At 38.7% G+C, this 12,059-nt stretch overlaps 1 non-coding gene across 1 annotated transcript; it reads left to right on the top strand.

The window, feature by feature from the left end:
• Positions 1–11,393: 11,393 nt before the first annotated feature.
• LOC148564804 (small nucleolar RNA R71) lies at positions 11,394–11,501 on the top strand. Its single transcript, XR_015884196.1, has one exon. It is a non-coding gene; the product is annotated as a small nucleolar RNA R71 (small nucleolar RNA).
• The last annotated feature ends 558 nt before the right edge of the window (positions 11,502–12,059 follow it).

Consider the following 12,059-nt stretch of genomic DNA (forward strand, 5'->3'; position numbering starts at 1 on the left):
GAGGCAAGCTCGATAATGCAATCACGAAGAACCTAGTTTTTGAACCGTATCGGTTTGGAGTTTTGATTCTAATTTTTGTAAATACTCTTAGTTTGATGAACTAGACTCGATTCATGAGAGAAGAGAGATAATAGTATAATATTATCATTATATTAGTATTAGAAGATGCTTGAATGATATTATAAGGTTACCTGGTCTGTTTTAGTTAAACATAGGAAATTGGTTTAACCAGGTTTATAGTTTACTAATGCAGCTTAGCACCAGCACTCTCTGATGACTTTAGAAATGCTAAGGCTTCATCATAGATTTTCTATTCTCATAATAAATATGTTACTAGTGTCATATATTCTAGTAGCTCAGAAAATAATTTTTAGAGATGTTTTTACAAGTTTTCCGATACACCTGGTTTTAGTAGTTATACACCAGAGATATTTTAATATTATTTTAACCCACCTTCAAGCCAACCAATCACAACTCACCTTACACCCCCAAGACCTCAAAGGCTGCCTCATTTGCTCATTGTGGCCGAAAATCATCAAGAGAAAAAGGAGAGAAAAGTTCTTAGTTCCAAATCTTCAAAGCTTGATTTCTTCTGAACTAAAACTCAAATCAAAATTCCGATTTCACCAAAATGATCATTTCTTCTTTCTCTACATAACCATATAACATATCAAGGCTGGAAATAAGGTGAGATGGCTGTCTCCCTCCCTCTTCAATTCGGTTTTCAAGGAAAACCATACAAAACATGTGTTTTCTTGATGTTTTTCCTTAGGAATCATGCTTAACTTGACTTGAGGGCCAAGAAACGTGAATTTACATCAAGTATAAGGTTAGAAATCAGTTCCTAACATGTTGAGTGAGATTTTGTTAGTTGAGGGTTTTTGGATTTAAATTTGTTCTTGATGTGATTTAGGAGGAAAAAGTGCTTTAAGAACACTTCAAAGAGTAACCGGATTTGGAGCAGCAAATCAAGGTAAGGTTTGACAAAATTAATCTTGATTGATTGTGTTTGAGTTGTGTGATTATGATATGATTTGGATGTGCTTGAAATTGATGGTTTATATGAGTGATTCTTGCTGAAATTTTGGTAAAAATTTGATGAAATTTGATGATATTCAACTTTGAACTTATGTTCTTCATGGCTGCTAGAAAAACGAAACCATAGGCCCTAAATCAGGGTTCAATTTGTGTTAAAATCATGTAGAAAAGATGGGGTTTTAGTGGCTAGGAATTTATCTTGAATTATGGTAAAAATCGGTTGCTGAAAAGACTGAAAAACGGGTAAAAACAGAGAAAGAATCTGAAGAATTTACGAAGAACACTTTGAGTTTGGTGAAGAACAATGAAGAAAACCTTTTAGATCTTAAAAAGGACAAGGTTGTAATTATTTTGGTGTTTGAGGGGTTATTTTGTAATTTCTGAAGTTAGGGTGGTTAAAGTAGAAATATTAAAAGTTACGGGTGGTAAAAAGTGAATTTTAAAGGTTAAAAGTTAAAGTGGGGTAATTTTCAAAATTTTAATGATAAAATAATAAATAATAATAAAATATTAAATAATAATATTTAATTAAAAATAATATTTTAATAAAAATAATAAAATAACGCGAAAAAGGCAGTTTTCTATAAAAGCTTTAGAAAGACAACTTTAAGCCCAGAATCTTATAATTACCTTCATAAAACACTTAGGGAGTGGTAAGAACATATTAGTGAGGCAAAGATAAATGAAAGATAAAAAGTTGAAGAAAAGACAAAAATCAAAGGAAAAGTCTGTAAAGTTTTAATGACAGAAAACAGACAGAGATTAGTAAACGAACTAGGGTAACATAGTTAGTCCTTGAGTTGCAACTAGGGTTAGGTATTATATGAAAAGTTAAACTATTTTAGTATAGACTTAATGAACCTATACTTGGGGCAGAATAACTATTCATACCGAAATTTACATAAGCTTTAAATACACATGTTAAACAGAGAAATCAGAGCAGAATAAAGTAACACAGAGCACAGAGTAACCAGAGTAAAGTAAAGAGATACAAAGAGAAAAGAATAATATGATAAAGAGAAATGGTTTGAGCCAGGATATTGTAAAAGTGAAAGATGTAAAGTTTGTACAGTATGATTGAACAGAGAAAGAAAGAGGTACTGCATAAGAATGTGAAAATGATGATGAATAATGAGAATGATGATGCATGATGATAATGAGAATGATTATGTAATGATCTGCTGTGTGAAGGCAGTCAGATAGATAGTGGTACAACCACAGAACGTTTTCCAGTGTTACACAGCTATTGAGAGCTGTACCTACAACTGATAACCTGGGATCACTTGCAGAGGATATTAATTCATACACGGCTAGAATGCCGCACCTGTAAGGCAAGGATTGCTTACAGAGAATATGATTTCATACACGGCTGGAATGCCGCCACCTGTAAGGCAGAGTTTGCTTATAGAGGATATGACGCATACATCGGTTAGTGAGAACTGTACCTATGCTGACTGGAAAATCATACCCGTTTCAGCTACTTCGGGTTACGTTGGGAGCGGGTAGAAACCGACAAATGAGCTCATTACCTGCGCTAGGGCTAGACATGCATCATACTTGGTTGCGCATTTCCTTTGTTATGATTGTGGTATGAATGTATGCTTTCCTTGTTTGTATTCCATTCTCTGCGCTTGTGTTATTTTCTTGAATTCTTCTGTTTGTGTTCTGTTTTCTATTTTCTCTATTTCCTCTATTTATCTTCATCTTCTATTTACTGCTTTTTGTATTTTGCTATTCGTTTGCAAAACAACATATAATTAATGAACTTAACTAATAACCCCGACCCTACTAAGAACTCCCCAGTTCTTACCCCTTCTCTCTCCCTTCCCCCTTCAGATGGAAGCATGAGTAACCTTCCATAGTTTGCTGATGATCGTTCCAAAAAAGGATTCCGCTCTAGGTAGTCTTCTGAGTCTAGGGTGAATCTCGTTTTCGATTTATATGTATATAATCTGAGACCAGCCAATGTCTGCACCCCGTTTGTACGTGAACTTTAACCTAAATCCTGTGTACGAGACTCCTGTTGTGTGGCTACTTGATGAGGTACCCGAGAGACGTTATATGGCAATGTCTGATCGTGCAGAGGAGTAACAAATGATGTTCTACCTTTTGATGATGTTCCACCTGACTTGAGTTTTGAAGACTTAGAACGTACTTTCCCTCGCTTTAGTAGTTTAGAGGGACTAGGTGAGTATAGAGTCTAGACTAGCCTGGATGCCAGCTTGGGGACTTCTTGAACAGGTCAGGGCCTGGGATGTTGTATGTATATATATGTATATAGTTATTATCTAGCTATATCTAGGGATGTTCTAACTAGCAGTCTATACTCTAATAAAGGCTAAATCACTGAATGTTGTCTACTACTTGTGATGTATTTATGTGTGGTTATATATAACTGTTTTACCTGTTATTATTTGTGAATTGATTATAAATGATTATGTTTATTAATTCAAACGTTTTCAAAAAAAAAGTACCTCGCAAACTAACTACGTTTTTAACAACGAATCAGGCTCATATAATAAATAATAAATAATAAATACGATGACAAATTGGTAGCACTCAGTTTCCGGTGTGTCCTAGGTGTACTGAAAATTAAGTCGTTACAAATGCTCTATTCTTTGCTTTCATTTAGTAATTTTGTTGGTTAATGTTAGATTAAATTACCTGTCTGGATTTTGTTTGCTAGGTTAGATAGATATGTATGCTGTTACATAGTTAGGTTGTGGTTAGAGGATTCTAGGCCTGATAAGCGCTCCGTTCCTGTTTATTTTCTGAATGTAAACTACTTGGTTACTGTTTGGTGATGTCTATATACATATTGTTACTGCTATGCTGCGTCAACGCTACCTTGCTGCACTTTACTTGTGAGATTGAGCTTGCTGCTGCCTGAACTTATGCTTTGATATATCATATGTGTTAATTTGCTGCTTTTCGCTATCCGGGAACGTCCAATTTACTGGCGGAATGCTGCCCAAATTTTTAGAAATTTTTTGGGTTTTAAACTTGCTACCTAGAATTGAACTTGACACTTTTAGAATTGAGTTTTCCTTGACCTGCACCAAGTTCAATTCTTAGGTGACTTGGATTGGCATTTTCGTGTCCATTTTGCTTCATGTGATGTGCACTGAACCTTCATATGCCTTCACTTCTCAAGTTAAATAAAATGTTTTTTGACTCATACTAAGCTCACCATTTAATTTTGACTTGCATTTTTCTTGAATATGGTTCATTCTTTTGCAATAATTGGTGCATTCCACTTGTGTAGCCCTTTCAATTCAAATTGGTTCTTAACTCGTTTTAGTTACACAAAGTGCATATTTCACTCTTTCTATATCAATTATTGCACATTTAGTGACCATGGGCATTGTTGATGAACCGTTTTTCTCTTATATGCCTTTATGCAATTTCATATTTCATCATCAATGACTTGCATCATCCTCATGATCGTGGGTATGCTTGTCTTTACACGCTTGTTTGGGCTTCTCTTGGTTAAGTACCATCATTGTCATCCCACTTATATATGACCTAGTTTTCTAACTTTTTGACCTTGTTAACATTCTAACTTGTTAACATTTTAACTCTCTTTTTGTTTTTTTCACTAACACTCACATTCTTTTGGGCATGATGACTATGGTTGCTTAACAAACAAGCATTCTGTTATCAGTACATGACATCTTGGTTGTAATTGATTTGAATTTTGTATGCTCTTTGCTTGCATTCCAAGTTCTGATTCTTTTGCCTCACTTCATGAATATGTCAAGATTCTTGCCTTTTGTATATGCTTAATGCTATGCTTTGTTTTTCCCTATGTGAGTTAATTGTTTATATCCCGTATGTCTGCTTTTCAGGATGGCCGATAGAGGAAAATTCAAGGTTACCTCTAGAAAGCAAAAGAGACCTCAGCCCTCCACTCTTTCTCCTTACTATGACTATGCCAAGAACCCTCTTAATGATGAGGATAAAGCCAACCAGCAGATGCCGCCTACAGAAGCGTATAGGTTTCCTAACCTATACTGCGAGCTCAATTTCCCGACATATCGGAAGAAGAATCTGAATATAGAGAAGAAACTGGTCCTCCCAACTGACGTGCGGCGAGCCATTACGACACGTATTCAGGGGATGGGCACGGGCTTTATTGGTAGGGAGCTAGGCAGGGTGAACTCGTCCTGGTTGAAGGAATTTTACTGTAACTTCTTTAGACACACCCTCGAGTCAGTGCACCTGCGAGACGGGCAGATATTGATTACGGAGGTGGCTATTGAGGATAGACTCCGCTATCTACCTAGGACCGGTACTACAGATGCCATTGAGAAGGCAAAAGTGGCTATACATTGCATGACCTTCGATTATGATGCTCTGAGGGACGTTATTGCAACCCCGGATGCCGCTTGGGTGATGGACATGATAACAAGTCATCTTATGCTAGCTTTTCAAGCATTTTTCACTTGTTTCATTAGGTTTTATGCACTTTCTTGCACAATAAGTGATTTGGAGTGGATTTTCATGATTATGTTAAATCAATCAACTATCATTTTTTTGACACAAAATCATAGGGTTTAAGCTAGAATTAGTTGATTTTAAGAATGAATTAGAAACTTTGTGAATTTAGTGATACTTTGACATGTTTGTGTTGTTGCTTGCAGATGAAGAAATGATAAAGAAAAGAAAGAACCAGGAAAGTGTTGCATTACCAAAGCGTGGCAATTCATTAAGGCAACGCTAAGCTTGGAAATGAAGACCAGCATCTGGTGGACGAATTTGTGTTCCATGTTCTTTGTACTTGTGTGAGAGTAACAATATATAATTGTATTGAATCCTCATTGTGGCTCTATGTGTGGACACAACTCCGTTCAACTAACCAGCAAGTGCACTGGGTCGTCCAAGTAATACCTTACGTGAGTAAGGGTCGAATCCCACCGAGATTGTTGGTATGAAGCAAGCTATGGTCACCTTGCAAATCTCAGTCAGGCGGATTTAAACATGATATTTTATTAGATTCAAATAAACAATAAAAGGGATAGAGATACTCATGTAAATCATTGGTAGGAATTTCAGATAAGCGAATGGAGATGCTTTTCGTTCCTCTGAACCTCTGCTTTCCTGCTATCTTCATCCAATCAGTCTTACTCCTTTCCATGGCTGGCTTTATGTGATACATCACCACTGTCAATGGCTACTTTCGGTCATCTCACGGGAAAATGATCCAATGCCCTGTCACGGCACGGCTAATCGTCTGGAGGCATCACCCTTGTCAATGGCTTCATCTTATCCTCTCAGTGAATAATATGCTCACGCACCCTGTCACGGCACGGCTATTCCTCTGTCGGTTCTCGATCATGCTGGAATAGGATTTACTATCCTTTTGCGTCTGTCACTAACGCCCTGCAATCACGAGTTAGGAGCTCGTCACAGTCATTCAATCGTTGAATCCTACTCGGAATACCACAGACAAGGTTTAGACCTTCCGGATTCTCTTGAATGCCACCATCATTCTAGCTTACGCCACGAAGATTCCGGTTAGGAGATCTAAGAGATACTCATTCTAGCTTAATTCATGTAGAACAAAAGTGTTTGTCAGGCACGCGTTCATAAGGGGGAAGGATGATGAGCGTCACACATAATCATCACCTTCATCACGTTCTTGGGTGCGAATGGATATCTTAGAAGCGAAATAAGAAGAATTGAATAGAAAACAGTAGTACTTTCATTAATCTTTGAGGAACAGCAGAGCTCCACACCTTAATCTATGGAGTGTAGAAACTCTACCGTATGGAATACATAAGAGAAGGTCCAGGCATGGCCGTGTGGCCAGCCCCCATGGTCTAAGAACAATGCGTTCAAAGATGCCTAATACAATAGTAAGAGGTCCTATTTATAATAAACTAGTCACTAGGGTTTACATGAGTAAGTAATTGATGCATAAATCCACTTCCGGGGCCCACTTGGTGTGTGCTTGGGCTTGGGCTTGAGTGTTACACGTGCAGAGGCCATTTGTGGAGTTGAACGCCAGTTTTTGTGCCAGTTTGGGCGTTCAACTCTGGTTTTGGATCCTTTTCTGGCGCTGGACGCCAGATTTGGGCAGAAGGCTGGCGTTGAACGCCAGTTTACGTCGTCAATTCTTGGCCAAAGTATGGACTATTATATATTTCTGGAAAGCCCTGGATGTCTACTTTCCAACGCAATTTAAAGCGCGCCATTTCGAGTTCTGTAGCTCCAGAAAATCCACTTTGAGTGCAGGGAGGTCAGAATCCAACAGCATCAGCAGTCCTTTTTCAACCTCTGAATCTGATTTCTGCTCAAGTCCCTCAATTTCAGCCAGAAAATACCTGAAATTACAGAAAAACACACAAACTCATAGTAAAGTCCAGAAATGTGAATTTAACACAAAATCTATTAAAAACATCCCTAAAAGTAACTAGATCCTACTAAAAACATACTAAAAACAATGTCAAAAAGCGTATAAATTATCCGCTCATCACAACACCAAACTTAAATTGTTGCTTGTCCCCAAGCAACTGCAAATCAAAATAGGATAAAAAGAATAGAATATACTATAAATTCCAAACTATCAATGAAACAGAGCTTCAATCATATGAGCGGGACTTATAGCTTTTTGTCTCTTGAATAGTTTTGGCATCTCACTTTATCTATTGAGGTTCAGAATGATTGGAATCTATAGGAACTTCAGATTTCGAATAGTGTTATTGACTCTCTTAGTTCAGTATGATGATTCTTGAACACAGCTTCTTTATGAGTCTTGGCCGTGGCCCTAAGCACTTTATTTTCCAGTATTACCACCGGATACATAAATGCCACAGACACATAATTGGGTGAACCCTTTCAGATTGTGACTCAGCTTTGCTAAAGTCCCCAATTAGAGGTGTCCAGGGTTCTTAAGCACACTCTTTTTTTTTTTTGCTTTGGACCTCGACTTTAACTGCTCAGTCTCAAGTTTTCACTTGACACCTACACGCCACAAGCACATGGTTAGGGACAGCTTGGTTTAGCCGCTTAGACCAGGATTTTATTCCTTTAGGCCCTCCTATCCACTGATGCTCAAAGCCTTGGGATCCTTTTTATTTCCCTTGCCTTTTGGTTTTAAGGGTTATTGGCTTTTTGCTCTTGCCTCTTGGTTTTAAGAGCTTTGGCTTTTTCTGCTTGCTTTTTCTTTTTCTTTCTATAATTTTTTTTTTTCGCCTATTTTTTTTTTCTGCAAGCTTTGTTCTTTGCTGCTTTTTCTTGCTTCAAGAATCATTTTTATGATTTTTCAGATTATCAAATAACATGTCTCCTAGTCATCATTCTTTCAAGAGCCAACATATTTAACATTCTTAAACAACAACTTCAAAAGATATATGCACTGTTCAAGCATACATTCAGAAAACAAGAAGCATTGTCACCACATCAATATAATTAAACTAAGTTCAAGGATAAATTCAAAACTCATGTACTTCTTGTTCTTTTGATTTAAAACATTTTTTTTTAAGAGAGGTGATGGATTCATAGGACATTTATAACTTTAAGACATAGTTACTACTACTAATGATCATGTAATGAAGACACAAACATAGATAAGCACATAACATAGAAAATGAAAAATAGAGAAAGTAAGAACAAGGAATGAGTCCACCTTAGTGATGTCCTTGAGCTCTTCTATGTATCTTCCTTGTCTTTGCTGCTCCTCCTTCATTGCTTTTAGATCTTCTCTGATTTCATGAAGGATGATGGAGTGCTCTTGATGTTCCACCCTTAGTTGCTTCCAATAATTGTGTGGAAGAAAATGTATCCCCTGAGGTATCTCAGGGATCTCTTGATTTGCAGTCAAATGTTCTACCACTGAGCTATAGACCCTTGATGGAAGCTTTTGTCTTCCCTTTCCTCTTTCTAGAGGCTTCTCTAGCCTTAGGTGCCATCAATGGTTATGGAAAAAAACAAAAAAGCTATGCTTTTTACCACACCAAACTTAGAATGTTGCTCGCCCTCGAGCAAAAGAAGAAAGAATAGAAGAAGAAGAGGATATGGAGGAGATGGATGGCTGTGTGTATTCGGCCATATGGGTGGGATTGGGTGGGGAAGAGATGTTGAATTTTTGAAGGTAAGTGGGTGTATGGGTGTGAGTGGTAAATGGAAGACAGAAGGGATGAGTGTTTATTGGGAATAGAGGATGATTGAGAAGAGAGAAGAGAGTGAGTGGAGGTAGGTGGGGATCCTGTGGGGTTCACAGATCCTGAGGTGTCAAGGCATTTACATCCCTGCACCAATTTAGGCATGTAAAATGCCCTTGCACACAACTCTGGGCGTTCAGCGCCAGGTTGGTGCCCATTTTGGGCGTTCAACGCCCCTTTGCTGCCATTTCTGGCGTTGAACGCCAGAACCATGCTTGTTCTGGGCGTTCAGCGCCAGGATGCTCCCATTCTGGGCGTTCAGCGCCAGAACTATGCTCTGTTCTGGCGTTTGAACGCCAGACAGATGCTCCTCCAGGGTGTGATTTTTCTTTTGCTGTTTTTGATTCCGTTTTTGAATTTTTTGTTTATTTTGTGACTCCACATGATCATGAACCTAAGAAAACATGAAAAACAATAAAAATAAAAATTAGATAAACATTGGGTTGCCTCCCAACAAGCGCTTCTTTAATGTCAATAGCTTGACAGTGGGCTCTCATGGAGCCTCACAGATGTGCAGAGCTTTGTTGAGACTCTCCAACACCAAACTTAGAGTTTGGATATGGGAGTTCAACACCAAACTTAGAGTTTGGTTGTGGCCTCCCAACACCAAACTTAGAGTTTGACTGTGGGGGCTCTGGTTGACTCTGCTTGGAGAGAAGCTTTTCCTGCTTCCTCTCCATGGTTGCAGAGGGAGATCCTTGAGTTTTGAATACAAGGGAGTTCTCATTCCATTGAAGGACTATTTCACCTCTGTCAACATCAATCACAGCTCTTGCTGTGGCCAGGAAAGGTCTTCCTAGGATGATGGATTCATCCTCTTCCTTTCCAGTATCCAGGACTATGAAATCAGCAGGTATGTAAAGGCCCTCAACCTTTACTAATACATCTTCTACTTGTCCATAAGCCTGTTTTTTTTGAGCTGTCTGCCATCTCTAGTGAGATTTTAGCAGCCTGCACCCCATAGATTCCCAGTTTTTCTATTACAGAGAGGGGCATGAGGTTTATCCCTGAACCAAGGTCACACAGAGCTTTAAAGATCATGGTGCCTATGGTACAAGGGATTATGAACTTTCCAAGATCCTGTCTCTTCTGAGGCAATGTCAGTTGATCCAGATCACTTAGTTCATTGATGAACAAGGGAGGTTCAACTTCCCAAGCATCAATGCCAAATAATTTGGCATTCAGCTTCATGATTGCACCAAGAAACTTGGCAGTTTGCTCTTCAGTAACATCCTCATTCTCTTCAGAAGAGGAATACTCATCAGAGCTCATGAAGGGCATAAGGAGGTTCAATGGAATCTCTATGGTCTCTAGATGAGCCTCAGAGTCCTTTGGTTCCTCAGAGGGAAGCTCCTTATTGATCACTGAACGTCCCAGGAGGTCTTCCTCCTTGGGATTCACGTCCTTTCCTCTCCTCACAGGTTCGGCCATGGCGCTTATGTCAATGGCCTTGCACTCTCCTTTTGGGTTCTCTTCAGTGTTGCTTGGGAGAGTACTAGGAGGGATTTCAGTGATCCTTTTACTCAGCTGGCCCACTTGTGCTTCCAGATTTCTAATGGAAGACCTTGTTTCATTCATGAAACTTACAGTGGCCTTAGATAGATCAGAGACTAGATTTGCTAAATTAGAAGCATTTTGTTCAGAGTTCTCTGTCTGTTGCTGAGTTGATGATGGAAAAGGTTTGCTATTGCTAAACCTGTTTCTTCCACCATTATTAAAGCCTTGTTGGGGCTTTTGATCCTTCCATGAGAAATTTGGATGATTTCTCCATGTTGAGTTATAGGTGTTTCCATAAGGTTCACCTAAGTAATTTACCTCTGCTATTGCAGGGTTCTCAAGATCATAGGCTTCTTCTTCAGAAGAGGCCTCTTGAGTACTGTTGGATGCAGCTTGCATTCCATGCAGACTCTGAGAAATCATATTGACTTTCTGAGTCAATATTTTGTTCTGAGCCAATATGGCATTCAGAGTATCAACTTCAAGAACTCCCTTCTTCATAGGCGTCCCATTACTCACAGGATTCCTTTCAGAAGTGTACATGAACTGGTTATTAGCAACCATGTCAATGAGTTCTTGAGCTTCTGCAGGCGTTTTCTTTAGGTGAATGGATCCACCTACAGAAGTGTCCAGTGATATCTTTGATAGCTCAGATAAACCATCATAGAATATATCTAGGATGGTCCATTCTGAAAGCATGTCAGAAGGACACTTTTTGGTCAACTGTTTGTATCTTTCCCAAGCTTCATAGAGGGATTCACCTTCTTTCTGTCTGAAGGTTTGAACATCAGCTCTAAGCTTGCTCAGCTTTTGAGGAGGAAAGTACTTGGCTAAGAAAGCCGTGACCAGCTTATCCCAAGAGTTCAGGCTGTCTTTGGGTTGAGAATCCAACCATAATCTAGCTCTGTCTCTTACAGCAAAAGGGAAAAGCATGAGCCTGTAGACTTCAGGATCTACTCCATTGGTCTTAACAGTATCACATATCTGTAAGAATTCAGTTAAGAACTGAAAAGGATCTTCAGATGGAAGTCCATGAAACTTGCAGTTCTGCTGCATCAGAGAAACTAATTGAGGTTTCAGCTCAAAATTGTTTGCTCCAATGGCAGGAATGGAGATGCTTCTTCCATGTAAAGTGGAATTAGGTGCAGTAAAGTCACCAAGCATCTTCCTTATATTATTATTATTTTCGGCTGCCATCTCCTCTTCCTGTTCAAAAATTTTTGAAAGGTTTTCTCTGGATTGTTGTATTTTAGCTTCTCTTAATTTTCTCTTCAGAGTCCTTTCAGGTTCTGGATCTGCTTCCACAAGAATGTTCTTATCCTTGCTCCTGCTCATATGACAAGGAAGAATGGACAGAAA

The sequence above is a fragment of the Arachis ipaensis genome, chromosome B5 (genome assembly GCF_059453495.1).
Source record: "Arachis ipaensis isolate K30076 ecotype BB chromosome B5, ASM5945349v1, whole genome shotgun sequence".
Classification (NCBI taxonomy): Eukaryota; Viridiplantae; Streptophyta; class Magnoliopsida; order Fabales; family Fabaceae; genus Arachis; species Arachis ipaensis.